Source organism: Aotus nancymaae, unplaced genomic scaffold (assembly GCF_030222135.1).
Source record: "Aotus nancymaae isolate 86718 unplaced genomic scaffold, 86718_ANA_hifiasm-v0.15.2.pri h1tg000040l, whole genome shotgun sequence".
Lineage (NCBI taxonomy): Eukaryota > Metazoa > Chordata > Mammalia > Primates > Aotidae > Aotus > Aotus nancymaae.
In genome coordinates, this window is record NW_026988454.1 from 35,282,724 (window position 1) to 35,300,790 (window position 18,067).

Sequence of the window (18,067 nt, forward strand, 5' to 3'; positions counted from 1 at the left end):
TTGCATAGGTGCATTCATGGCAGTGTGATTTGCTGCCTCCCTCCCCCTCACCCATATCTGGCATTTCTCCCCATGCTGTCCCTCCCCAACTCCCCCCCCCGCTGTCCCCCCCACTCCCCCGCAACAGACCCCCGTGTATAGTGCTCCCCTCCCTGTGTCCATGTGTTCTCCTTGTTCAACACCCTCCTATGAGTGAGAACATGTGGTGTTTGGTTTTGTGTTCTTGTGTCAGTTTGCTGAGAATGATGGTTTCCAGGTTCATCCATGTCCCTACAAAGGACGCGAACTCCTGGAATTCTGATTATTTTCTAAGTTATTTGATCTTATGTTGAGCACACCTTAACAGTCGGTCTTTTCATTACTTTTTCAGAGAGGCTTTTAACTGCCTCCCTGGATTAAACAGCATCTCCTGACAGCTAGGCTATCAGGCACAAGTGCCCAAGACTTCAGGGAGAATGAGGTCCCCAGGTACGATGGTCCCGGGATGGACTGTTAGGTTCAGAGAGTATGGGGAAGACATAACTGATGAAACCGGTATTCATCAGTGCCATGTGAAATTAAGGGTATCCGGGGTGATCATTTTTTTTCTGAAGGGGGCTCAGGCAGAACCAAAGGAGTCCTAGCAGTCATAAGAGTGATGCAGTCAATACAGGTAGGCATATTAAGAGTTTTGAACTTTGTTCTAATGGCTCCAGAGGCCAATGATGGGTGGCAAACAAAAGGACATTTGGAAGCAGTATGTAATGGCCATGCGTAACTTGCTCAGCCAAACTCATTATTGGGTATAAAAGCCATTTCCATTTTTAATATAGGTATTGCTGATTTAACAGCTTTGAAATTAAAATATTTTTATATCTCTAAGCATTTTCTTACGTTTAGGTTATAATAAATGGAATTACAGAAATAATCATTGCATATTTTCAAGAATTTTGATGAAATATTGCCAGATATCTTTAACTTATTCTCAAATTCTTTGGAAAAATATCTATCTATCGATCTATCTATATATCATCTATCTATCTATCTATCATCTATCTATCTATCATCTATCTATCATCTATCTGTCTGTCTGTCTATCATTTATCTGGCATCTGGCTATGTATCTACAGAGGATGACATGTGAAATGTAATAATGGGTGAGTCTGATTGGAGAACGTAAGATTTCTTTGTACTATTGTCACAATTTTTTAAGTTGGAAATTATTTCAGAATAAAAAGCTAGAAATGCAAAGCACATCATGAGAAATCCAGCTGCAGCACAGTGATCCAGGTAGGTTTTCTTCCCTATGCAGTACTCCTACATTCTGAGGTGGCAAAGAGAGGAACTGGGTGGTGCTTACTCCCCAGATGCCCCTGGGAGAGGGGAGAGATGACTGAAAGATTGTCAGTTCTGACTAAAGATAGGATGTGATTCCAGCTTGAAAATCAAAAAAACAAAAAAACCGGAGGGCTTGAGGGACTGAGAGAATGAGGAAAGATCCCAAAAACTAGAAAAAAAAAAACAGAAGAGGTCTTGCAGGCTGGGAGTCATTTAAAAACACATAATATTTATTTTGCTCTCCCCCTGATTATAAACCTAATGTGTAGTAGCCCATTGGCTAAAGAAAATTTAGAAAATTATAATTTTAAAAATTAATAAAATCTGTTAATCCCATTGCCCAGAGAATAAATACAACCTGTTAATAAATAAAATCTGTTAATCCTATTGCCCACTTTTAACTTTTACATCATATGCTTCTAGTATATGCTTGTGGAGGTGTATATTTGTGTGTATTCATTTACAGGTAGAGAGATATCAGGTAACAGTAGCTTCTGAAACAAATTCCAAAATAACAATGCTTTAACACAAGTTTATTTTGTATTCAATTAATTGCTCAATGTTCCTTCTTGTGGTGATTCTGGGACCCAGGATCCTATGGCCTTACCATCCCTAGGGCCTCAGGATCATCTGCCTTCAGCCTGCTGATGGAGAAGGACCTGATCTAGAAGGGACAGAAATCACTTCCACTTTCACCAGTTTGGTTAAAATAAGTCACATGGCCTCACTGAAATGCAAGCAGGTCTAGGAATGTCATCCCTCTGTGGGTACCTGGAGAATGGCAACACTACAGAAAGAAAGCCATTTCGGCTGAAGTCCAGATATTTAGTAAAATTGACTTTCATCTACTCATGATTCCAAGATTTTTGAGTTTTAAAAACAATGACCAAACCAACATAGTGTTGTCAACCATATGTTTGGCAAAATAGGATACTAAACAGAATAGTTACTATTTATTTAATAAAGTAATAGATTGTGTTGAGACTATGTTGAGCCATGCTCCATACTACAGTGTTGGACTTATAATTGTGATGAAGCTCATAGCTGAATACACTAAACCTCCTATCACCAACATTTCATTTTACAAAATGGAAGGATTCAAAATAAATATCAGTTCTTCAAATTGAACAAATTTAGCTTTACAGAAAGCTTACATCATCATCATCACCATCATGGACCATCCTTTCTCCATAGATTATTTGAACTATGAACTTAGTTTATATCTTTTTGATCATCTTAGCCCTACAAAACTTTGACAGTTGTATCTAAATCCAACATACTCAAACTGGTACTTCATGGATAGAAAATGGTCAATTGAACAGACTCATGAAAGCATCCATTACTCCCCAGGTTAGAGCTGTGATCCATGGAAAATTTTTAAAGAGTCAAGAAATATTGTTACATACTTAAACAGCCCTCCTGCATAACATCTCTGTCTTAAATATAATAATGTACATTTGAAAGTCCAAGAAGAGTTATGTAGTATGGAACACTTCTCAAACTCATTTCACCAAACCCCTGTTGTGGTGGAGCAATGTTCCCCAAGGAACAAACTCTGGGGCACACAACTTTTTGAGCAGAGCATGTCCAGGTTTCTTTAACAAGTTTGCAGAAACTTCCAAACTGTTCATGGGCAACTATAAAACATAGCCCAACAGACATACGCCTTTCACTTGGGTTCACTGGTCTATTTCTTATTTGCTGTCCTACTTTTCCAATAAACAAACACACCATCTTTTTTTTTTTTTTTTTTTTGAGGCATTTCTCAAGCAATCCTCCCATATCAGTTGCCTGAGTAGCTGGGACCACAGGTGTGCACCACCATGCCCGGCTATTATTTTTCTTTCTTTCTTTTTTTTTTTTGTAAAGACAGGGTCTCACCATGTTGCCCAGGCTCTGCTCAAACTCCTGATCTCAAGCAATCCATCTGCCTCGGCCTCCCAAAGTGCTGGGATTATAGGCTTGAGCCATTGTTCCTGGCCCTCAGTTTTTTATTAATCTAGAGTGGTACAACTTACAAAAAAAAAAAATGAAAAAACAGTTTACCATTTTCTAAAAGCATATGCTAAAATGAATTATTTGACATCAATAAGTTATTTAAGAAATGTTGACAAGGCTGCATATCTTTGGAACATTTCACCTATAGATACAGACTACTTTATTTCATAAGTAATTTTAATCCTTAAGAGAAAGCTAAATTTCAAAATCGTGCCTTATTTCCCAACAATGGAAACAGAAAATATTAGAAAACAAAATTTATCAGATGAGTTACAAGTGACTCTTTTTAGCCAGTCATAGCTTTTTTCCCTCCCTCCCTGCTTCCCTTCCTTCCTTCCTTCCTTTCCTTCTTTCTTGTATTCCTTTCCTTTTTTTCGAGACAGCGTTTTGCTCTTGTTACCCAGACTGGAGTGCAATGGCGCGATCTCGGCTCACTGCAACCTCTGCCTTTTGGGTTCAAGTGATTCTCCCGCCTTAGCTTCCCTAGCAGCTGGGACTACAGGTGCATACCACCACGCCCAGCTAATTTTTTTGTATTTTCAGTAGAGATGAGGTTTCACTGTGTTGACAAGGCTGGTCTCAAACTCTTGACCTCAAGTGATCTACCCACCTCGGCCTGGCAAAATGCTGGGATTACAGGCGTGAGCCATCGTGCCTGGCCAGCTTTCTTGCTTTCTAAGCGTCTTCCATCACAAAGAACAAAACATTTGCAGTGACTTGTTTGCTCATCATGATATTGCTAAATTGCTTAACCATAACGAAGACCTTATGTTAAAAAGGCAACTTTTAATCAAAGTTATTTTGTAGGGTTCCCTTCATTGTCCTTTGATTAACAATGGCATGAGAACTCCATGGCCTCAATCTAAGATTTATTTAATAAAGACATTTCTTTTCCAATTTCTTTAATATTTGTTGTGGAGTTGATGTAATACAAAAAAAAAAAAAAGGAATTTGGAGGGAATAATATACAAATGTAGAATGAAAGTCTGAATTACACGTTTCCCTCTTATTTTTTAATAATCCATTAAATACTGCCAATCAAAATAATGCCATATATTTTTATAATGCTTTGGAATTTGCAAAGTGTTTTCACAGTATTCTCATTAATTAAAGAGAATTTCATGAAAAATTCTTTTACAAATGAATAGTTATATTCAGAAAAGGTATGTAGACAGCATGTTGTACTGTAGTAATTATGGGAGACCTAATTTCCATTTGCTTTATTTTAAACTATGTGGACATAAACTATATCCAAAATGACTTAGTAAATTTCTCTTTTCCCATCAGTAAAGTAGTGATAATAATTTCTTACGTTAAGAAGTTGCTTTGTGGATTAAATATGGTAATAAAAATACAGCATCTGACACAGTGAGCTCAGTCAGTATCAGTTTTCTTCTTTTCTTTGCATGACTCCACATTTAAAGTGCATAATTCCTGGCAACAGATGCAGGTTTTCTGTTTTATTTTCTATACCATTTTCCAGATATAATCAATTGAAATTTGGCTGTAACTAAATCAGTTTTTCCAAGTGAATGACACTTCATCAAATGAATATTAGGTCTGAGTGAATTTGGCAATCACTCTCAAAAGGAAAAAAATTAATGACTGGTTACTTGTCATTTCTCATGTTTCCGAAGAGGAAAAACATTATACTTCGCTCTTTTTCCTTCTGGAAAAAATCTGCTCTTATTGAAACTAATAAAGTTAAAATGAACCAATCTGCCTTTTTTGTTTTTCTATGATTTGCTAGAATAGAGTTCTAGTTTTGTATGAGCAAAGCTTTATAATTTTGGTCTATTTTTCATTTCTTCATGAGACTTTTTCTTCCTTATTTGGTTAATGTATCTTCACCTCAGTTTGACTGTGGCATAAGTTGTCTTCTCTTCTGATAATACATTTAAAAGACAGATTTTTTTGAAATAAGTCTATCAAAACTAAACATATTAACTGAAAATAAGGAATGACATGGGAAATAAAGGGGAGAGGAGAGCTCTGTATATTAGACAAGGGAAGTGTTTCTCTCCTACAACCATTAGATGGATTACTGCATATCTGATATAAATCCTGCCACCGTTGACTTCCCAGCTCTGCCCCGACCCTTCCCAGCTCTGATTCTATCTACTTCTTTCCCTATTACCTTTATTTTTTGCTAATTCTAAATTCAAATTATCTTAAGCTTTTTAAAGATTTTAAAATCTCCCATTTTTATGATTAACAGAGATTTCCTAATGTCTGTTCTTTGCTTAAGTGACATGTGGTTGTACAGATGGGTTCTTCAGGAAGTCCATATGCAGCCTTTAAATAATTTTAAAATAATTCTTCTTGAGGGTTAAGCTCTAAGATCAATCTTAAGTCTCTTAACCTTTTACGGTAATGATTCTAAGCCTCTTTTGAAATTATTTAAATTTTTACTTTGTTGTAGCTTGCATTTTATACTTCACCTTCTGTTTTGAGATGACTGTATTTAGCTTTTTAACATCCTGTTCTTTTATCTTCAATTTTTTCTTTTTAAATTTAATTTCCAGCCTTAATTCTAATTATGTTAAGCATTTTTTGCTAATCTTTTAATTGTTTAGTCCATTAGTTATTTTAAGAAGATATTCTTCTTTATTTTAATAACAGCTTGAGGAAGTGCCTAAGTCAATTGTGAGCAGAGGTAAGAATGCACTCTGTAGACAGAAAAAGCGAAGGATTTTTTTTTTTCCTTAGAACTTCCTGCATCTACATCACTGGCTCCCTGTAAAGAATTTCTGAGGCCAAATGAGGATTCTCCAATGAACATACCCAGTCATTTGCTAATCTGGCTAGAGTCAGAAGCACTCAGATCTAGTATCTCAGATGGGATACTAGAATTGAAAGAATAGAATTGCTTTCCATAGACCATTTAATCGTCATATGAAGAATTGTGTTCTTTAATACTCCATCATCTCCAAATTACAAAACCATAGGGTTTGGAGTAAACTATGACAATTTCCTTTCCCTAGTCAGGAGCCGTATATGAGCAGTGCACTTGGAGAAATGAGCAATGTGGTGTACTGAGCCCTCTCTGGAGGTTGTCAGTTTTAAATAATTTTAACGTTTCATCAATCATTCACCCTTGAACCACTCTGCTACATACTTGAAATACACTGGTGAACAAGAAACCTAATGACAAAATCCAGTTAATAAAACAGAGACTAGTAATAAATTTTTTTAAAGTCTTTTATTTCTGAGTCCTCTTTACTTAGCTAATATAGCATCAGTTCTGATGTCCATGGGGCATAATTTCTTTTCACATATAGTATACATATTTACTCATCATAATCTTTGCCATATATATTGTGTTCAATTAAGTATTGTATTTGCCATTAATGTTAGTGGCATTTTTAGAACTATCATATTTTCTACATTATAGAAAGTATAGAAAAGATATAAATTTTTTAATATTTGGAAATATTAGTTATTTTAAGAAGATATACTCTTTAACATCAATTTAAGAAGTGCTTAAGCTGATTGTGAGCAGTGGTAAGAATGCACTTTGTAGAAAAAAAAAAGGAGGAATTAAAAAAATATTTTGTTTAAGTGGAAAAATTCTAAATATATAAGAATTTATTTACATCTAATAGTTTATCTTTCTTTAAGTAAGATATGCTTGCATCTCCAATAAGAATATTATTTTTATGTAATTTGGATTGTCTCAACGCTACCTAATTTATAAATTATTCTTCTTTTCCTGCAAGAGTGAAAGTGAAAGGTGGGATTGGTGAGCATAGGGTAGTATAGAAGGAGAATCTTGGTTCTGCACTGTAACTAATTTTGCATCTCAACCGAAAGGCTCTTGAAACTGTTATACAATGCTTAGTCTCCAGGTAATAGTACCTTTAGTACTTATTTTCATGTGAAAAACTGACATTAAATCTTTGTCATACTTCATTACAGTGAACAAAGGATTGATTTAAAGTTGACCCAAGTACAATGAAGAAGCTAGAATAAATTATTAATTTTAAAAATCATCTTAAAGGCTGGGCGTGGTGGCCCACGCCTGTAATCCCAGCACTTTGGGAGGCTGAGGCAGGCAGATCACAAGGTCAAGAGATTGAGACCATCCTGGCCAACACGGTGAAACCCCGTCTCTACTAAAAATACAAAAAAATTAGCTGGGCATGGTGGCATGCTCCTGTGGTCCCAGCTACTCAGGAGGCTGAGGTAGGAGAATCGCTTGAACCCAGGAGGTGGAGGTTGCAGTGAGAGGAGATTGTGCCACTAAACTCTAGCATGGTGACAGAGCAAGACTCCATCTCAAAAAAAAAAAAAAAAAAAATCTTAAAATGGTTATTTAAAAATTTATGTGTATTAGACTATTTAACATGATTTAACTGAAAAACTTTCACATTTCTCTTTGTAACCCCTGAAAGTTTTTAGTACAGTCAATTGCATACAGTGATTTTATCAGAAATATTAGTTGAATTACTATGAAATTGCATAATTTTAGATAATCTCCAAGGATGTTTTTAAAATTTTCTTTTAAACAATAGGTTGCCAAAAGCCCAATAGGCTAAGTGGAGCTTAGCATAAATATGCTTTCTATAACTCTTAAAAAAATCTGAATTTAGAGTGTTTTGTATTAAAGTGATATAGAGCATGTAATGTCAGATTAAATAAATCAAGCTTTTCCATATAAAGCTCTTTCATGGGCCATCTTATTGCTGGTAGAAAAACACAGTAAACAGAACTATAAGACTAGCTTGAGGCTACATCTCACAGACAGGGCTTGCTTTGTTAAAATTGAAAACCATTCATGTGATTTAGCTTCATGAACTCAGAAGCCTACAGCATAGATGATAAACCATTGCTCATTTCAGGCTGCTACCTGAAATTCCAAAAATAGAGGGTCGTTATTTGGTAATGGAAAAGGTTACACATGAAATCTTAGTGTTATTTCTTCCTGAGATAGAAGAAATACAACAGGAATGTGGTAAAGATAGGAAGGCTGGAGGCAATGAACTAGTTGGCATACTCCAGGGAAAGAATGAACAAGACTGCCTGCAAAGGCAATGGGTGCTAAAAAGGAGTTGAAGACAACTTTCTCTCCCATTTGCTAGGCTAGCCCTATATACTTGCATAAACTACACATCCAAGAGTTTTCAAGATAATTTGCATTCAACGATTCTTTCCTGGTATCACAAAAGGAGCATAACATTTATTCCAGTGTAAAATGAGAGTCCATGGATTAACAAGAGGGAAAACAGAATTCAGATTTTAAAATGCCCCTCTCCTCTACCCCCATACACAAGAGAAATGTTTTCTTTCAGTCTTCTGCAACTAGAGATGGACTTGATTAATCAGCAAGGTTATGGGATAGTAGGTCAAGAGACAGGAGATGTTCCTTTTCCCTTTTTGTGGCAGGTATGACTTGACCAAAGAATAGAAGAGGTGACATATCATTGAGGTCCTTATTTGGTTTTAAAGAATGCAAGGCCCATTGTGTGGGCAGATGTCGAGGCTGTTGCAGAAATACATCATTCCTGTAGGGCTCAGCAGTCTGGCTTCACAGACAGAGCAGCAGCCCAGCGTGTGAGCAAACACTGTGGTCCTCACACACAGATTCCTCACTCGTCTTTCTTTCTTCCTTGTTCCCTCCCCACCTTTCCTTTCTACTGCTCCATTTCTCCATTCATTTCCTTGTCTTTTCTCGCATTCTCTCAGCTAGACAGACATATTTGTTGGTGCCAGTGTTTGCCAGGCCATAAATAAGACACATTTTCTGACCTTCTGGAACAGCCTTACTGGAGAGAAATAAAATGAACAGTAATAATACAACTACCACTATACATATATCAGAATGACTAAAATTGAAAAAAAACCTGGAAAATGCTGATGAGGACGTGAAGTATTAATTTGTAGATTTCTCACACATTGCAGCTGGGAATATAAAATAGTACAGCCATGTTGAAGAAAGGTTTGCAGTACCTTATAAAGTTAAGCATTTACCGTACAACGCAGCCATCATACTTCTGAGTATTTATACTAGAGAAATGAAACCTTATATTCACATATAAACCTTTATGAATCCCCATAGCAGCTTTAAAATAATAGCTGAAAGCTGGTAACCAACCAGATGTTCTTCAATGGATGAATAGATAAACAAACTGGAGTACATGCCACCAATGAAATATTACTCAGCAATAAAAATGAATGAACCATTGACACACAAAACAACTTGGATAGTTCTCAATGGCATTACACTTAATGAAAAAGGCAATCTCAAAAGGTTACAGAAGGAATGATTCTATTTACATAATATTATCACAAAATATAGCCATGGAGAACATATGAGTAGTTGCCAGGGATTCGGTTGGGCTAGGGTTTGATTATAAAGAAATAAAATGAGGAAGTTTCTTTGTGGTAGTATCTTTTTGCCCTGTTGAACCCACAGCTGCCATCTCCCCGAAAGCAATGCAAGGGGACCTTCACAAGGGAGTGCCCCAAACTTTCCAGAGATGGGCTGTTTGGGGTTCCAAAGAGAGAAGCACTAAATGCTGGGTGATCAGTGCAAAGCACTTATTAAGGGAACATGCTCACATGTGGCGAGAGAAAGGGAGTGTTCTGCCTGGGTATGTCTGCAGCAAGGGGTCAGGGTAGGGAGTTTATACGATCATTAAAGGGATTTGGCTCAGAGCCAGGGCCAGTTTTCTTCAGTGTTTCGTACAACAACCTGGATGCCTTTCAGTGCTGAAATCAGTACCTGAAAATGTTCAAGGCTCTGATTTAGGTTCAAACCTGCTGGGGAAAACATACAGCTGTCTGTGTCACAGAATAGTCAAAGCACTCTCTATTTTTTTTATTTTTTGAGGTAGAGACAGGGTCTCTCTCTATCACCAAGGCTGGAGTGAAGTGGTTCAATCATAGCTCACTGCAGCCTTGCCTCAACCTTTTGGGTTCATGTGATCCTCCTACCTCAGCCTCTTGAGTAGCTGGGACTACTGGTGCATGCCACCATGCCCATCAATTAAAAAAAAAAATTTGTAGAGATGGAGGTCTTACTGTGTTGCCCAAGCTGGTCTAGAACTCCTGCCTTGGCCTCCCAAAGTACTGAGATTACAGGCACGAGCCACGGTGCCTGGCTCATTCTGTGATTTTTTGATCAGGACACAGAAAGAAATCAGGGGACTGGAGGATCCTACATAGTAGAAGAGTTCTATATCTTGATTGTGGTGTTCGTTACATGACTGTGTTTAGGCGATAACATTTCATAGAAATACATAATCTGCACTGCCCCCTGCTCCCACCACAATAATACGTGCAAATACTAATGATATCAAAATATGGTCTAAAGTTTAATTTTATTGTACTAATGTCAGTTTATTGCTTTTAACTATGTATTATGTTTATGTAAGATGTTATCATGAGGGGAAGCCAGGAGAAAGATACACAAGAGCTATCTGTATTAATTTTTCAACTTCTTGTGAGAAATTATTCCAAAATAAAAAGTATACATGCATATTTATAAAATAATGAAAGTAAAAATAATTCACTATATATATGCTGAAAAAAATCACGCAAATAAATAATTTATTAAAATTATGATCTGTTCTCAGTGGAAAAGCACAAGGTGTTAGGAGGGTGTTTCATTTCAGGATGAACGTTAGGAAACATAATCTAGAACGTTAGCTTGGCTCCAACTCAGGGTCACCTGTGGTTACGGCAAGGGCAGAAGCTGAGGTGTCTTTTTATCAGTGGAACCCTTTGAGCTGCCTTTTCTGCCTTTAACCCACATTGGCTGGAGCTTTAAGGGTCACTCCAGATTCCCTAAGTCTGTTCCTGCGTCCCAGTGTCACTGCTAGGGTTGATGGAACTTCTAAAAGACAGTTTTCCAAAGAAAGGCCAGACCTTCTCAGTTTTTCTTTTTTTTTAACCAACTTAAGCATCACTTGAAGAATTCTATCAGTATATGCTGGGACAAAAGAGTAACAATGTTTCCTCTTGGTGGCTGAGTATCAACAATGCAAACTGCTGCTCTCCCATTTAGAAGCTCATTTCCTTTAGCAGATGCTATAAAATGTGATTACATGCTAACAAAATAAAGTTTTCTTTTCATGTGTCTTACAGTTATGAACAGGCTGACACCTGTTCATAATAAAATAACTTACATGTTCTACATCGATATTGGTTAGTGCTATATATTTTTCCACCTTTTTAACTGATTTCTATCTTTGTATTTAAAGTGAATTTCTTTTGGGCAGTATATAGTTGGGTATTGATTTTTTTAAAAATATAATTTGGTACTTTGTTTTTTAATTGGGGGTATTTAGACCATTTATATTTAATACAATTATTAACATGGTTGGCTTAAAATACGTCATCTTGTTTTCTATTTGTTATGTTTGTCCTTTGCTCTATTTTCTTTCTTTTTCTGCCTTATTTTGGATTGAGTGTTATGTATAGTTCAATCTTCTTTTGTTGGCTGGCTATAACTCTTAGTTGTATTATTTTAGTGGTTGCTGATGGGTTTAGAATGTGCACCTTTAACTTATCACAGTCTACCTACAAGTGATATTTTACTATTTTACACACAGTAACTTACAAAAGGGAAAAAGGGTCTTCCCTTGAGACCTTTTTGCTATTTTTGTCATATATTTTACTTCTTCATGTGTTATAAACTCCATGACACATATTATTTTTGCTTTAAGCTATATTATCTGTAAATAAATTTAAATAATATGCAAAAGCATTTATTTTAATCCATGCAATTAGCAATACTGTGATGATCTTCATCCCTTTGTGCAAATCCAGGTTTCTATCTGGTATCATTTTCCTTCTGCTTGTCAGACTTCCTTTAACATTTATTGTAGTGAAAGTCTACCTGTAATAAATTCTTTCAGTTTTTGTATTCTAAAAAAAATCTTAACCTTATTTTTGAAAAATAAATTTGCCATGTAGCAAATTCTAGACACAGTTTTTTCTTTCAGTGTTTTAAATATGTTACTCTTTTATATTGTTTCTGGTGAAAATATTTTGTCATCATTATCTTTGTTCTTTTGCATGTAATGGGTATTTTCTCTGCTTTCTATTGACCATTAGTGTCAAACAATTGGATTATTACATGCTCTGTTGCAATTTTTTCCATGTTTCTTGTGCTCGAGGTTCTCAGATCTGGGTTTTATAGTTTTTCATTATATTTGGAAAATTTTGGCTATGATTTCTTCAAATATTTTTTTCTAACTCTATCCTCCTTCAGAGACTCCAATTAATACATTTGGCACGTTGACATTGTTTCATAGTTAACTGGTGTTTTATTTGTTTTCTTAAGACTTTGTTCTCACTGTGTTTCATTTTGCATAATCTTGATAGCTGCCTTTAAATTCAATCTTTTTCCAGCAATATCACCAGGAAGTATCACTGCCCAGTGTGTTTTTCATCAAAGACATTGTGATTTTCATCTTTAGAAATTTAAACTGAATTTCTAAATATCTTCAATGTCTCCATTTAATATTCCCAATCTTTCTGCTAGTGTCTTGAACATATGAAATACAGTTATAATAACTATTATAATGCCCTTGTCTACTAATTCTATCACCTCGACATCTTTAGGTCAGTTTCAACTGTCTGACTTTTTTCTCTCATTATGGACTCCATTTTCCTGCTTCTTTGCAAAAATTCTTTGCAGTAATTTTTGACTGAATGCCAGACACGTAAAGATTTACCATGTTGGTTGCCAGATGTTTTTATATTACTATAAATATTCTTGAACTTTATTCTGGAACACTCTTAAGTTACTCGGAAACAGTTTAATCCTCAAATCTGCTTGTGTGCTTTGTTGGTGAAAATCGCAGCATTTAGTCTAGGGTTAATTTTTTCCCACTACTGAAGCAAAACCCATCTTAGTGTTTTACCTTATAAATTGTGAGTTTTTCACTCTGGCTGTTGGGAACAGGCACTAGCATTATTCCCAGCTTGTGTGACCTCCAGGCACTGTTCCCTCTAGTCTTTTCACGTGGTTTTCTTCCTGGCTTCTGCATGAAATGATTCGTAGTCAACTGAACACTTACCGGGGAAAACTCCTGGAGTTTTCTCTCCGTGCATCTCTCTCCTCTCTCTTACTCTTCCTGTGAATCCTAGCAGCCTTGGCTTTCCCATAACCTCAGCTCTGTCTCCTCATTTCAGACTTCTGGTGCCAATATGTAGCATCCTAAATTAATATTCATGAAACTGATAAACTTACATGTTGAAAAGCTCACATCGACTAATATCTGAAATGACTTGGTTTCCACTCAAATTCTTCCCCTTTTCATAAATGAAGGAAAACATTTATCTATCTGGTTAATGGGGTTCCTTGGGTCCAGGGCAGGAATAGAAAGATTCCACCCATTGAGTGGGGCCTGGTTTAAAAGCAACACTAAGACCAGGAGAATTGCAGAGACAAACAAGAGCAGAAAACCAAAGGCTAAGGCAAATTGATCCTAGCCACAGGAAGCTGGATACCCAAGCAGAAGGGGCCAGCAGTAGATGTCTTGTCTTCCAGGATACTGTCCCAGACACTCTTCATCTATTCCCTAATAGCATTAGGTACTCACATTTTTCATAGGTTTCATCTCTGTATATTCCCTCTATATTTTCCATGTCCTCTGGCCTATAAATTTTTTGAAGACATCAATTACATCTATCTTGTTTGTTATTGTCTCACTTGGTCCTAACATACTACCAGGTTCAGAGAAGCTGCTCAAGAAACATTTGCTGAATAAATGCATCTCTTTCATGAATTATTAGATGAAAAGTCAAATTGCTTCTGAGACCAGTCTCATTGAACTTCTCTGTTGCATTTAACAGAATGATTGTTTCAACCTTCTTTCTGCTTCACACTTTTCTCTCCTGCTTATGTTCTCTCTCCTCATTCTTTCCCAAACATTCAGATTTTCGCAAACCCTGTCCACTTCTTATATCTGGGCTGGCAAACTCAGTAACTGTGGTGGCCAAGAAGGTGATGTGAACAAGCGTTCTTGTTGATTTTAAGAACATTTGAAATAAAGGGATCTTTGGCCAAATGGGAGAATACAAGTCTCGAGTAGAGACTTCAAGATATTTTTTAATTAAAAAAATTCTGAGCTGACCACAAATGTGTTTTTTGTGATCCAGAAGCTTCCAGGATTAAATGTCACTGCTGGTCAGCAGTTTGCTCTCTCCCCAGAGTTCACCATTATTTGTATCTTGATAACTCCTGACCTCCAAACTGGACTAGACATAGCAGCTTGGAGTTATGCATTCATTTCAAATGTATTATATCCCTAATAGAACTCATCTTAAGCTCTAATTCTATGTTCTTATCTATTTCCTGCTTTAGTGAATTGGCACCACAGTATTCTCACTCACATAGCCAGAAACTTAGAATCATCATAGATTCCATTCATTTATCCAGTCCTCACAATCTGTCTTTTCCTGTGTCTTAAATGCTTCCTGCCACCCTCACTGTTAGAAGTTCTCAAGGACTCAAGTTCTTCTTATCTCTCATCTGTTCTTTTACCATAGTTTCCTTGTCAGTGGTCCCCAAACCTGGAAGTGAGTCAGAATCACCTGGTACATTTTGTAAAACTAAATATTCCCAGCCCCCACCTCATACCCACTGAAGGATGAGCCTAGAGCATTCACAATTTATTAACTGAACCAATGTGGTGAGTTTTTAAAGACACCCAGCAGTAGTCCTTTTTTTGTGTGTGGTGGAGTTTCACTCTTGTCACCCAGGCTGGAGTGCAGTGGCACGACCTTGGCTCACTGCAACCTCCACCTCCCTGGTTCAACTGATTCCCCTGTCTCAGCCTTCCAAGTAGCTAAGATTACAGGTGCACCACCATGCCCGGCTAATTTTTGTATTTTTAGTAGAGACAAGGTTTTGCCATGTTGGTCAGGTTGGTCTTGAACTCCTGACCTCAGGTGGTCCACCTGTTTCACCTCCCAAAGTGCTGAGATTATAGGCATAAGCCACCACACCTGACCCTCACCAGTAGTCTTATTGGGACATCGTATCAGTCTGCATTTCTTACATAAACCCACTGACACCCAGGCTGCTCTCTTCTTTTGTCTTTTGAGAGAGTGCACCACTCTAATGTGACAAAGACTGGTTCCAGGTTCTGTAGTACAGCCCAGAAATGTCTCAAGCTCACAAGAGACATTGTAAAATCAAAATGCAAATTGAGAGCCAGTATTATGAATTAGAAAATTATCCAGCTAAACTCTGCATAATTGTAAACCTAACTGAAACACTGAGTAACAAAATTATATTCCTTAAAAAATTATCTTTTTCATGGCTTGGACAGGTGGATTGTTATGGATGGATTGCTTAAAATAAAGCTTTCCTTTAGTTTTGCTGAGAAAATTTTAACCTAGTAGTGGAAACAGGTGACAAGGCTCAGCTGAGAATCCTGTACATTGAATGGAGCCTCTGCTCAGGGACTGGTGAAAATCTCCCAGATACAGTGAAAATAGCTCTCTGTTTCATTGAGCCAGCACTTGATCATCTCTAACAGAAGATGATCATCTAAAATTTTCTCTAAAAGAAGAAAATTTAAGTTGAGGCAAAAAGAAAACTAAGTTGTTGCAAAGCTTCTCCACAAAGCTTCTACTTAGGTTAAAAACATTTTCTGTTTTCAAAATGACACGCTGATTGTCAACTCCAGGTTTTAGGACAGATATTGTCTGCATGCTCCCTACGGCAGCGCAGCTATAATTGATGAAGAGGCGCCATCGTGTGGCTTGGATGAAAAATGACTTGAAGTGGCGACAAACCAGTAAATAGTTGTCACATTTGTTTTCTTGCATTTGGAATTACTGAACTCATTACGGCTTCCCTGTTTTATCTCCATCCAAATGCAATAGACGCGTGGCGCAAACATTCCTTTTGCAGCCGCTGGAATCTTCTGAAATAAGGACACAGTGTTGTTTCTCAAAGTGAAAATGTTTGCTTCTTTTGGAGTGAATTAGGAACACAGTGCCCTCTTGTGGTAGATCTGGTACTTTGCAAAGAGAGAGGTAAATTTCTTCCCTAAAACAACCCAAAGTAAGACGTTAAGGACTTCAATATTGCCATATGGTTGGGTGGACATTTGAGGATCTGCATAGGAATCTCAAATGCAATACTGATAGGATTTCCTATTATTATTGCATAATAAAGACAAGAAATGTTATCTTACTACAGCTTTTTAAAAGAAATCTGTTAGAAGTATTGCTTTTAGACCCAGTGTTTCCTTCACAGTGCCTTGATTTAACTTAATATAAAATTGTTTGCATGTTATAGCCATCCTATGAGGCTTATTTCTTCCTTCTGAATTGTTATAGAAAGTAGAATTTTGAGATCACAAGACATTCAGAGATGAGAAGTTTCCTTTTTCTTTTAATTACTTTAGCACACAATCTTCAGAACCAAGTAGTTGACACTGCCTTCTGCACTAGAGGACTGCCGTTAGCCATTCTGCAATGCTCTGGTTGCTATTTAGGGCCTGGAAATTGGCAGACTAATTCTGGGAGGATCAGATTCTGCAGGACAAAACACACATAGGAAATTGCTACAAGAGAGGGTTTTGAATGTTCCCAACACAAAGAAGTGATAAATATTTGCGGGGATAGATGACCTAATTATTCTGATTTTTATCATTACACATTGTATCCATGTAACAAAATATCATGCCATACCATATAAATATGTGCAACTCCCTTATGTGCCAATTAAAAATACCCATAGGATTCTGCTTCCTCAAGTTGAGGACTTTGAGATTGAATTTAAGGCACACCTCACATAAGAATACTTTAATTTAGGCTGGGTGGGATGGCTCACACCTGTAATCCCAGAAGTTTGGCAGGCCGAGGTGGGTGGATCACCTGAGGTTTGGAGCTGGAAAACAGCCTGGCCAACATGGTGCCCCATCTCTACCAAAAAATACAAAAATTAGCTGAGCGTGATGGCACACACCTGTAGTCTCAGCTACTTGGGAGGCTGATTTATAGTCTGATCAAAACAATGTCTCCATACAAGAAGCAATGAGGCACAGTAAAAAATGAAATACACTATCTGTCCTCCAAGCCAGCAGGAGGAATGGAGTTCTACCCAGTGAGTATTTTCCACGGCCACACTCTTCATGTCCGTTTCCTCATTTAACCCTGAAAAATCTGTGAGGCATTTCCAGACATTCAAGTGTATCATGTGAAAGGTCACATACCAGTCAGGCGGAGAATCTAGAATAATAAAGAGTCTAATGATATAATGCCATATGGTTTGGCTGTGTCCCCGCCCAAATCTCACCTTGAATTGTGGTAATCCCCATGTGTCAAGGGCAGGGTCAGGTGGAAATAATTGAATCATGGGGGCAGTTTCCCCCATACTGTTCTCATGGTGATGAGTAAGTCTCATGAGATCTGATGGCTTTATAAATGGGAGCTCCCCTGCACACGCTCTTGTCTGCCACCATGTAAGACATGGCTTTGCTCCTCCTTACCTTCAGCCATGATTGTGAGGCCTTCCCTGCCATGTGGAACTGTGAGTCCTTTAAACCTTTTTCCTTTACAAATTACCCAGTCTTGGGTATGTCTTTATTAGCAGCATGAGAACAGCCTAATACACTACAATGACAACTAGGAGACAGACTTTATTGAGGTTAATATATGCCATTTACTATACTAGATAACCGTCCTATGAGGTAGGCACAATTATTTTCAATGTTGTAAATGAGAACACTGAAGTTTAGTGAGATTAAATAATTTCTTTATATTTCCCCCTCCAAAATGATGA